Source organism: Artibeus jamaicensis, unplaced genomic scaffold, assembly GCF_021234435.1.
Source record: "Artibeus jamaicensis isolate MK-2021 breed Jamaican fruit bat unplaced genomic scaffold, CSHL_Jam_final contig_233, whole genome shotgun sequence".
NCBI classification, from domain to species: domain Eukaryota; kingdom Metazoa; phylum Chordata; class Mammalia; order Chiroptera; family Phyllostomidae; genus Artibeus; species Artibeus jamaicensis.
Genome location: NW_026521486.1, coordinates 3719474 through 3732052, shown reverse-complemented (window position 1 = coordinate 3732052; position 12579 = coordinate 3719474).

Below are 12579 nucleotides of genomic sequence, written 5' to 3'. Positions count from 1 at the left end.
CGCTGCTTGAGACGCCTGCTCTATGATGTTCTCTCCCACCTCCTCCTTGGAGACCCTTCTCGGTGACTCTTCAAGGAAGGCCTCTCAGGCCACCCTCTCCCTCTTTGGACATGCGGGCCCGACCCAGGCCTCCTCCTGCCCCAACGGCCACCCAATCCTCAGCTCGAGAACAACTGATATTTGCCGACCGCATCCCCGAGTGTGAGTTCCTCGGCCAGGCCGGCCCATCACAGCAGCCAGCATGAGAGGGGACTCAGCACCCGCCTCCTCGGCTCTCCCTGGGGCTCAGGACTGTGGGGAAGGAAAACAGGGGTGACAGAGAGGACAGAGGCACAGTGTCCAAAGGAGGGGAACCTCTCAGTGCTGACGAGAAAAAAGAGGTGACTTCTTTTAGGGCAGTTTTAGGTTTACAGAAAAATTGATCTGAAAACACAGTCCCGGCTCACCTACGTTCCTCTCCTCGGCACAGCAGCCGCCGTGACTCGCGTGTTAGTGAGGGCCCTCGTTACGACCCACGGGCGCCCGCGAGGGCCTGACCGGTGACCGAAGCCCGCAGTTTGCATCAGGCTCCGTTCTTTCTGTCGTGCGTTCTGTGGGCTTTGACCCTGCGTAATGACACGTGTCCGTCTCACCATGTCACACAGAAGGGTTTCACTGCCCTAAAAACCCTCCGAGCTCCGCCTACTCACTCCCCGCCCCACCCTCCGCCCTTGGCAAGCACTGGCCTCCCCATAGTCTCCGGCCCTCTGCCTTTTCCGGTCATATGGTTGGAGTCACATACAATGTAGCCTTTTCGGGTTGGCTTCTTTCACTTAGTAACATGCACTTAAGCCTGGATGTGCCACAATGTATCTATCCATTTAGCCATCAAAGAACATCTTGGTGGCTTCCGAGTCTTGCAATTATGAGTAAGGCGCTGTAAACATTTGTGTGCAGGGTGCGTGTGTATGTGTGTGTGTGCGTGTGGACATAGATTCTCAGCCTGCTTGGGTGAATCCCGAGGAGCGATTCCATCTTTTTCGGTGAGCAGTCCTCTGTTCTGATAGCCTCTCGTGTCGGAACTGTGAGCGTGGAAACAGCCCCTGTAAGAAATGTGGGTAAACCTGTGAGGAGCTTGGAGGAAATGGCGTGAGGCCAGAAGACCACACTCAAGCCCCGGGAAGGAAGGATGATTTCGTGGGAGGAGAGGGAGGTGAGAGGGGCAGTGCGGAACGCCCACCGACCTGCCAGGTGCCATTGCTGAGGCTTGAAATGTCAAGGGCAGGCAGAGGACGGTGGCAGGGGCTGTGTCTGAAGAGGCTTCAGCCCTGGCTGGTGGGCCTCAGTGGACTGGCTGCCGGCCTGCCAACCAAAGGGTCGCTGCTTCGATTCCCAGTCAGGGCACATGCCCGGGTTGCAGGCCAGGTCCCCTGTTGGGGGCGGGCAAGGGGTAACCACACATTGATGTTTCTCTCCCTCTCTTTCTCTCTCCCTTTTCCCTCTCTCTAAAAATAAATAAATAAATATTTTTTTTTAAAAAAGAGAGATGGTTTAAAGCCTCAAGGACATGGTGCATTAACTGGGTGGGCCCCGGGCGTGGGCAGGATGTCAGCAGGGGGTGTGAGGAGGGAAGAACACGCCCGGATGGAGGAGCAGCCCAGGCTGCGGTCGAGGCGCGACTGTGAGGCAGGCGTGGGGACACGGGGGGGCTGTGAACGCACCTGCAAAGGGCAGAGCAGCCAGGCCAGGAGACAGGTGGGCGGGTGCAGGTGGGAGCTCAGGCTCCAGGCACTCCCAGCCGAAGGGGTTCCTGGGCGGGGATTGGATGGCATTTCCCACTTGGCTCCCGCTTCCTCTCTTTCTCAAAGCCTTTCTCTTTGGGCTCACTTGCCCCGAGGCGTGAGACACGGTAACCTCCTCCCTGCACGTGTCACCATAACATCCCTCCTCCCAGGATGTCAGGGATGTGACTCAGCCCTCACCCTGCCCAGGGCTCTGCCGGCCCGGAGCGCACCCTCCCTTGGCACTCACCCGTGTTCTGGCCCCACCAACTGGCCTGCCCTTCTCTGCAAGTCGGCAGACAGAACCCAGGTGCTGCCTGCCCAGGGGACAGGAGGGGTAGAGGAGGGGACCTAACAACAAAGAGAGGTGCTCACCTGGGTGGTAGGGACAACCGTCACCCTCATGTCACCATGCACACTGAGGGGACAAGGAGATGCCCTCCGAGTGGTGAAGCAGACAACCCGAGATCACACGGCCAGTAAAGTGGGCCGAGATTCCCCCGGGGCCGGGTTCCCGAGACGGACTTCGAAGTCCCAGGTTTATTGAGCACCTCCTGTCCCTTGGAGACTGGTCTGGGCACTGGGAACACCTCAGTGAATGAGACGGTCCCTGCCCGCAGGGGGCAGATGTTCTAAGAGTGGGAGGGACACTCAAGCAGTGAGCAAAAGAACAGAAGATTCTCTCTCGGGACCGGGAGCCTGGCCCAGCCTCTCCCTGCAGCTGGCGCCCCACACCGCGGGCCCGCTGCTCCCCCCTCCCTGCGCCCTCAAACGGCTCCTTGCTTCCCCAGAGTCACTCAGTGAAAAGTCTCGGTCACCCCTGAAAGCTCACCGGTGAGAAGGCCCTAGAAGCCACCCGTTCCACCTTCTTCCTGACGTGCCCTCCCCAGAACGCCCCGGGTGGCACTCCCTGGGACGGGCTCACTGCCTCATCACGGGGACCATTCTTCATGAGAGAAGTTCTCCAACAGGAAGGTCCTCCCTAAACCAAACAAACATGTGCCTCCCCATCCCTTCTGCCAGCCGCTGCTCGGGGTCCTGCCCTCGGAAACACCCCGTGCCATGTTTCTCCTCATCCTCTCATAGCCTCTGGTCCCCCCAAATCTTCTCTTCTGGAGAATGGATGCCTTCAGTGTTTCTGCCTTTCCTCACACGCCATCTGGTCCCACTCCGGCCTGTCAGTCTCCTCCACTGTCTGCCACTCTGACACTGTCCAGAAAAGTGTTGCCGTGTGGCCATCAAGGACCCCAGGGGACCAGGACAGGAGACCTCCCGGACCTGAGGTTCTGCCTCATCTCAGCCTGGGGGTGGATGGCAAAGGCCCAGGCAGGAGCCACACAGGTCTCGGGGGAGGACGGGCACAAGCAGGCAGACAGCTGAGGTTCCCTCCGTCAGTCAGTGCCTGCCGCACACGGGACCGGTGCCAGGCAGACGCCCTGGCGGTTTTGCAGGGAAGAAAGTAAAAAACGTGAATAAACACCTAACTAAGATAATTTCAGGTAGAGGTAATGCTTTGGGGGAAAAATATGAAACAGAAGTTTATTTTTAAAATAATTTAAAACCCACCCTGGCCGGTGCAGCTCAGTGGATGGAGCACTGGCCTGCAAACTTAAAGGTCACCGGTTCGATTCCCACTCAGGGCATATGCCTGGGTCGCAGGCCAGGTCTCCAGTTGCGGGGGTGTGAGAGGCAGCCAGTCAATGTTTCTCTTCCACATCAACATTTCTCTCCTTCTCTTTCTCTCCTCCTTCCCCACTCTCCAGAAATAATTGTTATGAAAACCCCACATATTGTAGGGTACCATTTATACGAAGGCCCAAAGAGCCAAATCTATAGCAACAGAAAGGAGATGAGCGACGGCCAGGGGCTGAGAGTAGGGTGGGGGGTGATCGCAAATGAGCACAAGGGGTCTTTTGGGGGATGGAAATGTTCTCAAAGTAGATCGCGGTGATGGCTGCGGGTGATGGTTGTGCAATTCTGTACGTTGCTGAAGAGTCACTGAATTGCACCGTTGAGTCATGCCCCTGAGCACGTGGTCCTATTGCTTCCTTAATCTGAGCACCAGGCGGACACGCGCCTGAGCGTGGCCTGTGCTGGAGGTCCCCGCCACTCCCCTGGGTCCGGCTCAGCCCCTCCAGGCCTCCCCTCAGGGTGGGGTGGGCGCAGGGGTGGTCCTCCCTGTCGTAGCATTTCTTGCCCTCCTTTGGGTCTGTTCCCTTTGCTTCCCTCTCTTCTCTGGACTGAACTCCGGGAAGTGAGGCTGCTGTCCGTCGCTGCGCCCCAGCTCCACTGCTGGTTGGACAGCTGATGCTCCTTCGGTCCTGGGCAACTGAACGGAAAAGGAGAGAATTCTCCCAGCTGGGGAGGGGCTTCCCCCGGGTCACCCAGGTTCAAAGAAGAGTTTGCATATAAGCCAGCTTCCCTATAGACATACTTTAAATCTTATTCCAAAAGCTCTGATGTTGTTTTAACTAGTCCAAGATGCAGGAACGAGGCAAACCACTGACTTTCTCACTATTCGGTCATTCCATCGCAGGAGTATAAATTCATCACCAGGAGGGGGGGAGGAAAAAAATAAATTCATCCCCATGTAGTAATAGAACCTCACTGAACAGCCCCTGCAAAGAACTTCCTTAAAGCAACTTTGCTAAATTTACTTAATTCTACTTTCAAGGCTTGAACCCCTTTTACAATCTGCCCCCTGCTGGGCAGCTGAGACTTGCTCCTGGCTCTGAAGATCTCCCTCCTTCAGGTGTGGGAAGCCGCCCCCACCCCCACCGCCCCCAGCCTCAAGAACCCCACCTAAGTTCACATCCTCAGCACTCCACTGTTGCCTTCCCGCCAGCCCCTCCCCACCTCCACCTCATATCTCCTCTGAACTACCCCCGAGAGTCACAGCTCTAAGAACACCAATCTTGTCACTCTGCTCCTCAAGAACACTCAATGGCTCCCTAGTGCCTATGAAATCTGCCCATATTCTTTAGTCTTCATAATCTGGCCGTGCACCATCTTTCTGAAATTAGCCCCTACCAGCCCCTGCCTCCCATGCAGTTTCCACGCCTCTAAGACACACCTCCAGGAAGCTGCCCCAGTTCACCGGGGCAGAATTTTCTCTGCCAAGGCAGTTCCCCAGGTCAGGACTCGTGCACCGCGTATGGCCCATGCCGTCTCTCCAGCACTGAGCCCGTGCTGTCTCTTTCGCTGCTGCGTATGTCTTGTCCTTACGAGAAATAGGTTCCAATCTCTTTGAGGACAGGCACCAGGTCTTAAAAGAAAAGTTATAGCAAAAATTACAGCACTGGTAAGGCACTTTTGCAATTCCTATCTTCCCTTCCTCATAATGGCCGTGCAAGGTCAGCAGCACACAGGTTACAACCTCCAGCTGGCAGAGGATGCAGCAAAGCTCAGAGAGGCTAAGTAACTTGCTTGCAGTCACACAGCAGGGAAGCATCAGGGCCGGGAGGGGTCTGGGTCTTCTGATGCCTGATTCTGTCCTTGTTCCGTCACCCCCCGAAGTCGCCCTTGTGCACTTCTGATTTCCCGAATCTTGGCTATGGCTAGGGACAGTCAATATTTGTCAATTTTACAATCTCTCGTTTCAATGCCTGGGTCAATGCTGGTTGCCATAGTGACCTGGTGCTTCCCCATGGGCACAGCTTCCATCTCTGCCTGTCCCAGAGGAGGCTGTGCCCTGCCCTGGGAAGAGCCGGGCGGGTAGCCACAGGCAGCAGGTCCCAATGCAGCCTCCACCCCTCATACCTGCGTGACTGTGGGGAGCCCCCCCCACTGCCGTGAAAGACGGGCAACATCCCAGGGCTCTCAGATGAGGTGCTGAGAGCTGTTTGCCTGTTTGTGTTTTTAATTTAGCAGGCCCTCACGGCTCTCCGGGAAACGTAACTGTAACAGGTAAGTGGCCACACTGTCGCCGAGGCCCATGGCGGCACCTAGGCCTGCCTGGATCTCCCCAACCTTGCAGAGAGAAAGGTGGGACGTCCCTGTGCGGGCTGCGCCAGGCCTAGGCCCAGGCCAGCTGCCACCAGCTCCCTGCTGGTTATCACCACCACCCCGCAGACGGTGCCTGCAGCACCGACTGAAGAGGAAGACGCACCTCTCTGTTGTCCAAGGTCAAACGGGGCCTCTGCTGACCCTGGGGAACAAGGCAGCCTGAAAACTCAGCCACGTCAGAGCTGGTGAGACTCCCATGGGAAGCTGCCCGAGGGTCTCCTGTCCTCCTGTCTGCCCCGTGCAGATGGCCAGGGGCTCCCCTGAGGGCGAGCAGGGCCCGAGGACCCCTTGGTGCCTGGAGAGAGAGCACACCCGGGGGTCCGGGGCTCAGTAACGGGTGTTAGAGAGGACTTCCTGTGGGGTGTTGGCTGGCGTGTGCCTGGGGAGGTGGGCGGGTCTGAGGGGGCGGCTCTGCTCTGGATTGGATGCTCTCAGAAAGAGGTTCCAAGAGCAGGTGCCTTGATGACCCTCCTCTGCAGGGCGGACAGCCGGGGCCAGGCCTCGGCTGTGACCTGTGAGACAGCAGGCTGTTCGGCAGCCTCGACCAACTGGGGAGGTTGGACATTTCTGTGGCCTGGACGGTGCTCACACTCTGTCCACGTCCAGGTGACACCACGCCAGGAGGGCCAGGCCCGCTCCCGCCGGTTGGGTCAGGAGCGCTTTCTCCCCTCCGGACACAGCCGAGGGTGGAGTCCACCAGCTGCCGTCGCTCCGGCTGGGACGCCCAGTGCCCCTGTGGACCCTGTTTAAGATGTGTCTCCCTCAGCCCTCACTAGCCAACCACTGTCTGCGGACCACCCCAGGGCCTTAGCCTTGAGACCGAAGGGGAAGGGGGTGGCCCGGGTGCCCTGCTGTGGGCGTGGGTGGCTGGGAGGCACACTTGGAGCTCCGGGCCACTGCACCGTTCCAGCCAGAGTGGGACTCCGAGCTGAGACGCCGAGTCTGCCCAGGATCCTCAGCCACAGCCGGAGACCCCAGAAGGACGGCCCAGCAGCCTCCTCCCCCAGGAGGCCTTCCGGCAAGCTCCTTAGGAAGGCAGCTCCAGGGACAGGGGACGGTGGTGGGGGGCGCCCCCAGAAGCCCTGGTGGGTGGGGGTGTGAGGGTCAGGGGTGCCCGGAGACCCAGTTCAGGAGACAAAAGTCAAGAAGATCCGGTTCCCGACTGGAATTAAAGGATGAGGGCGAGAAAGGTCCTGAGTCAGACACGAGAGGGACTAAAGCACCAGGCACTTGTGGGCTTGTACTCACTGCAGGGGCCCCGTCACTGTCATCACTGGTGACAACCTAGAAATAAAAGGCCTTCCCAGAGAGAGACAACAGCGTTTACTGGAGATCAATGAGAATCACTATTCTGGAACCACCGATTTGGACAGAAAACAACAGTTTTGCAACTGGGAGGCAAAGGCAAAAGAAGGGGACAATGACATTGATAGAAAGAGGCACTTCCATCTACACAGATAAGCTACCATAGTGACACTACTTCTAAACAATTTTTAAAATTTTCAGCCCCCTCCAAAAAAGGCATTAAAATTTTTTCAGTCCAGGAGTCATCGGTCCGTAGTCATGGTGCCCGCTTCCTTGTTGCCTTTGCAAACAGTCTTTGGGACGCACGTGGCTTTAGGCTCCGTCCAAAGGTTGTTCCGCCGTTTTCAACATTCCAAAGGGCTGAGGCGTCAGGCGTGCCAGGAAGTCCCCTCTGGGAGGGCGGCTCCGTTTGTGAGGTTTTCACACTGACATTTGGGCAAGGGGGCCATTTCCAATCCACATCTGCAATTATGTTTATGCACAGCGATCGCATTACTGAAGAAACAAACAAACACAGAAAACGCTGGCTCCCCCCCCCCCCCCAGCATCTCACCTGGTCGTTGCTTAGTGAGAGAGGAACTAGAGGACCCGACACGCAGCGGGGTGGGAGGGAGAGGGAGATGGGAGCCTGGACCTGAGAAAAAAGGGCACACAGTGCGAGTCATCTCCAAGACCACCCGGCAGACCACGCCGCTGCGGTGGGGGCTTCGTTGTGAGGCTGCGCAGAGCTGAGGCCTGGGGCCAGGGAGGCCAAGGGAGACCCAGGGGTCTCACCTGCCACCTGGGGCCGGCAGGTCAAGGGCTGCCTCCCTGGACCTCTCTCTTCCTGCCCACTCTGTCATTTTCCTGGGGCCACTGCAACAGATTACTGAGCTCTGGGCGGCTTAAAACAGCAGCAGCAACAATTCCTCCAGAGCTCGGGGGGCCAGAGACTGACATCCAGGAGTCCTCAGGGCAGGTTCCTCCTGAGGGAGAATCTTCCTGGCCCTCTTCCAGATTCCGAGGTTGCTGCAGGCTGGCTTCCTTAGCTTGGGGCAGCGTCTCCTGCCTCTGCCTCTGTCTGCACATGGTGGCCTTCTTCTCCCAGTGTCCTCTGTCCTCTGCTAAGGACACCGGTCTCAGACCTAGGGCTGCTGTGCAAGCCCTAACATTGTGTTCTGTTTTGTTCCTTCTGCTTCTGTGGCCCACGTGCCCGCTTTAAGCTCCGATCAGGAGGCAGCCCTGGCCCAGGTCTTCCACCTGGACGGTGGCCGTCTGCAGTAACACACTGTCAGCGGCAGGGCTCAGTGAGGGGCCAGGCCACCTGCCCTGGAGGCTCCTTGGTTTTAGAGATTTTGGTTGATTTCAATAACTGACCTTTGGGCCACTCATGTTTCCTCGCCTGTGTTTTAAACTCCCTGCTCCTATGTTTGAAGTTCACCATGAAGAATGAACCTGAGAAAGCCTAGACACCCCGTCCCCACCCCAGTGAAAGCAGAATCCCAGGCCCAAGGGCCCACCCCCCACCCCTGGGACTTGACTCTGTGGCCCCAGGTAATGTCCAGGTCTTGTAAGTGATAAACCTGTATCTTGTCAATGTTCCCTGACCGTTATTGCCGAAGGGCATCGAGTACAGTAAGAAAGAGGGGCTACGATGCAGCATTTGCAGATAAGAAAAATTAAGGGGGTTAAACTTGAAAAAGAAAGGCAACGCTGGACAAGTGGCAAGCAGGGGACTCTGCGGTCCCCCAGGCTCATTTCTAGTAACAGGTGTGAGGGGGTCCCAGCAAAGACACGAAAACACCCACCTTCCTAAATGAGAAACCAGAGCCCATTGGACAACTCTCCTCTCTCCTCACAAAGGGTCCGGAGATGCCCCGAGACCACGCCACTGGGACACGGCTCAGGTTAAATGACACTGTGGACGCCCTGGGGGTCCCTGATCCCTGGGCAGCAGCAGGCTCTGGGCCCGGAGGTGAGCTGGCAGCAGGCCCTGGCCCGCCTCTCCGGACCGTGGGGGCCTGGGGCCCGACACTGGGCAGACCTAGGGCCAGGCAGCTCGACGGAAGCCCCGCCCTGGCTGCTGGGAGAGACAGCCAGGCTAGGAGCGTCCCAGTCTCCTGGGGAAAGGACAGCGCGGGCAGAGAGGTCAGAGGGCCTCCGAGGACGGGTGGTGTGGGACACACAGAGACAGTGGCCACCAGTCGGAAGAGTCGCTGGCCGGAGGGTGGGGCCCAGCTGGATGCCACAGGGCTGTGGCCTGAGACCGGTGGGGTTCTAGGTGGGAGACCCAGTGACGAGCCTGCCACTTCCCAGGCCTGCTTCGGACTCCGCTTCCTGCCTGCGCGCATTCTGGACATGCTGGGAGGAAGCACCTGCCCAGAACATGACATTGCTGACGTGACTGAAGCGATGGTCAGTATGCGACACAAATCTGTTTAGCAGACACTGGTTCCCACCTAGCAACCTGGCCCTTGGCAAACAGACGACCTCAGTCCTCCCCAGCTCGGGGCAAGGCCAGCCCCCCACCAGGGGCCCCACCCTTTCCCGGGTACGTGTAGGAGGAACAAATGCAACCACCTGACCAGGAACCTGGGCGGTCAGAGCCGGCGGGGGGGACAGGCTCTGTGCGGAAGCCGAGGGTGGAGGCCACGGCCACAGGGACGAGGCCCCCTCCCGGGAAAGATGACACAGCCAGGGCTGTGACAGGAGCCAGGCTGGACAGGCAGTGGCACTCGTGACTTCTGAGGCAAATAAAAGAAGCCTCTTTTACACACTTAGGGAGCAAAGGTCCACAGAGCGACCGACAGCCTTGGGACGGACTAACGACGGGAAGAGCCAGGAGGCAGGCCCGGCTCTGAGTCTGAGGCTCCAGCCGCACCCACCACCGGAGACACTCGACCTAACATCAAGTGATGCATGACAGGCACATGCAAATCGGATCAATAGGTGGGAACAATGACAGGCGTACAGTGAACCAAGGAGACGGACCTGCCCAAATTGCAGTTTATTTGGATTCTGGCTAAATACCATTTGCATAACGCTCCTCTCACTTTAGAAGGTTCACTTGATCCGTTTACAGGGACCTTTTCCCTAACTGGCACCGAAGTGTTATTAAACATAGTGAGCGCACAGACACACATGATATGACATGTTAAGTGACGCATGTTTACAAGTCGGGAAGGTAAAGACCTCCAAGTGTGGCCTCGGAGTAACACCGTGAGAACAAAGTCCCATTACCAACACCATCACAAAAAAAAGGGTGGAAAGTTTTAGTAAAAGAAGCTCAGCAAATGGGGGTCACTGTGTTGCTGTCAGTACTTAGCTGGGAAAGAGAGCAAAGGGAACGAGATGCTGCGTTTAACGCCCTGGGAAGCAGAAGTGCTCACTCAGCCGGGAAGCTGCCGCTTCACGCTTTGGGGGGCCGGCAGCCATTGTCTGGGGCTCAAAGCCCTCCTTCCAGGGTGCAAGGAGAGGGGCTGGGCCCTGGAGGCCTCTCAGTCTGACCAGGGGGTGCGGACCCTTCTGAAGCCTGTTCAAGCTTGAGAAGTTGACTGCTTCTGTTGAAAAAGCACCTGGCCCGTCCCAAACCCACACTCCAGGTTATAACCACAAGAGAACAAAAGAGCTTGCATGCTCTCTCTCCCTCCCTCCCTCCCTCCCTCTCCTGCCCCTCACTCAAGGTGCTCACGCTGCGCGAACCTGTTCTCCCCACGGCCTGCAGGAGGGAGCCTGGACACCAAAGCCCAGCAATGGACCACAGCTGGAAGCATACGCTAAGCTGGCCGCTGCTGGACTGGACCGGACTCCAACAGGGAGCACAGCTCTGGCCAGTGGCCTTCATCCGGGCCCAATTGAAGACTGGACTGTTTCCACGGTGAGCAGCTGGAGCTGGGGCATCATCAATAAACCGCACCGCAGAGCCCCGCTCCCACCCGAAAACGTGAACCCCGCAGAGGCCCGAGTGCCCGCCTCGAGGGCCATTTGGATGCGTCAGTCACTCCGCCCAACCAACCCGCGTCTCCTCCCATGCGCCTGTTCAGCCCCGTGTCCGAGTGGCTTTGTGTAAACACACAAGAGCCCGTCCTCGCTGATGGCCGCCAACAGCGCTCGCCTCTCCTGAAGCCAATCCAGACACCCGTGTCCCGGAAGCCACGTGGCAGGAATTTGGGCTCACCCGGCAGTGACTCACCGGCAAAACGGAGGCGACAGAGGCCGGTGTCTCCCGAGAGCATCTGGACGGAGGCCTGTGTGAAGACCAGACTGAGGAATACTTCCAGCCACCCATTTCCCTCAAAATCATGGTCAAAGGGAGGGACCCAAAATAGCCGCCAGGTTAAAACTCTTGCTTCCTCGCAGCACCATGATTCTGCAAGATGCCCAGGTTTCAGCTGTGTCTTTAATTTAGCTAAACGTTGAAAATATGGGCACCTTATAATAAACTAAATCCCACACCGAAGCCATAGCTGCTGAAAGGGCCAGGTGTGGCCAGCTCTTTCCGCCCCAATGGGATGGGCTGTGACCCTGTGACCGCTAAGAAGTGTGTGTGTGTGTGCACGTGCGCACGCTCTTCACCTCCACCCAGGCACACAGCCCCTAAAACCTGCCATTTCCTTTCTAAGAGCTATAGAAACTTTTTCTAAAAAAAGGTTTTATTTAGAGAAACAAGGAGGAGGAAACATCCACGTGTGAGACATTGATTGGCTGCCTCTTGTGCGCCCCCTACTGGAAACATGCAACCCAGGCACGTGCCCCAACTGGGAATCAAACCCGTGACCTTTTTGGTTTGCAGGTCGGCACACAATCCACTGAGCCGCACCAGCCAGGGCCCATACGTTTTTTTATCTCTTTTGCTTTTTTAAAACAAATTAAACTTTATTGTATTTTTTCCCACTATCATTTAGTCCCCTGTACCTCCCTCCCCCTGGCCACCTCTGTTCTCAGTCCCTGAACTGGCTTCGGCACCTAACGGTGTAATTGCGTCATCTGGAACAGGCCCCTTCCACCTTGTCAGCCTGCGCTAATGCATGAAGGGTGTGGGACACCGGAGAAGCCAGTCTGGGGGGTCAGGGGTGGCTGCCAGGGGAACCAATCATGGGGTCATAGGGTGGGCACTTTCAGGCCCAACTCCCACCCTCCAGGAGTGGAGGGGGCCTGGAGGTGGCTGAATCAATCACCAGTGGCCAAGGAGTTGATCAATCACAGCTATGCAAAGAAGCCTCTGTAAGTACCCAAACGATGGCATTTGAATGACAGGCTTCGGAGAGCTCCCAGGGGGCTGAGCATGCGAGGGCCTGGAGGACGGTGCTGCCTTCCACCCTGGGGAGGGCGCGGGAAGCCGCGGCCCCTCCCATACCCTGCCCTTTGCATCGCAGCCGCCTGGCCGTTCCGAGGTCGGATCCTTTGCAGTGAACCAGTAATCTGGGAAGTCCGCTTGTCCTGAGTCCCATGAGCCGCTCTAACAAATTACCCCAGCGGTTCGCAGTCTGTGGTCTGCGGCACAGGGAGCGAGCCCTGTGCCCGTGGGAGG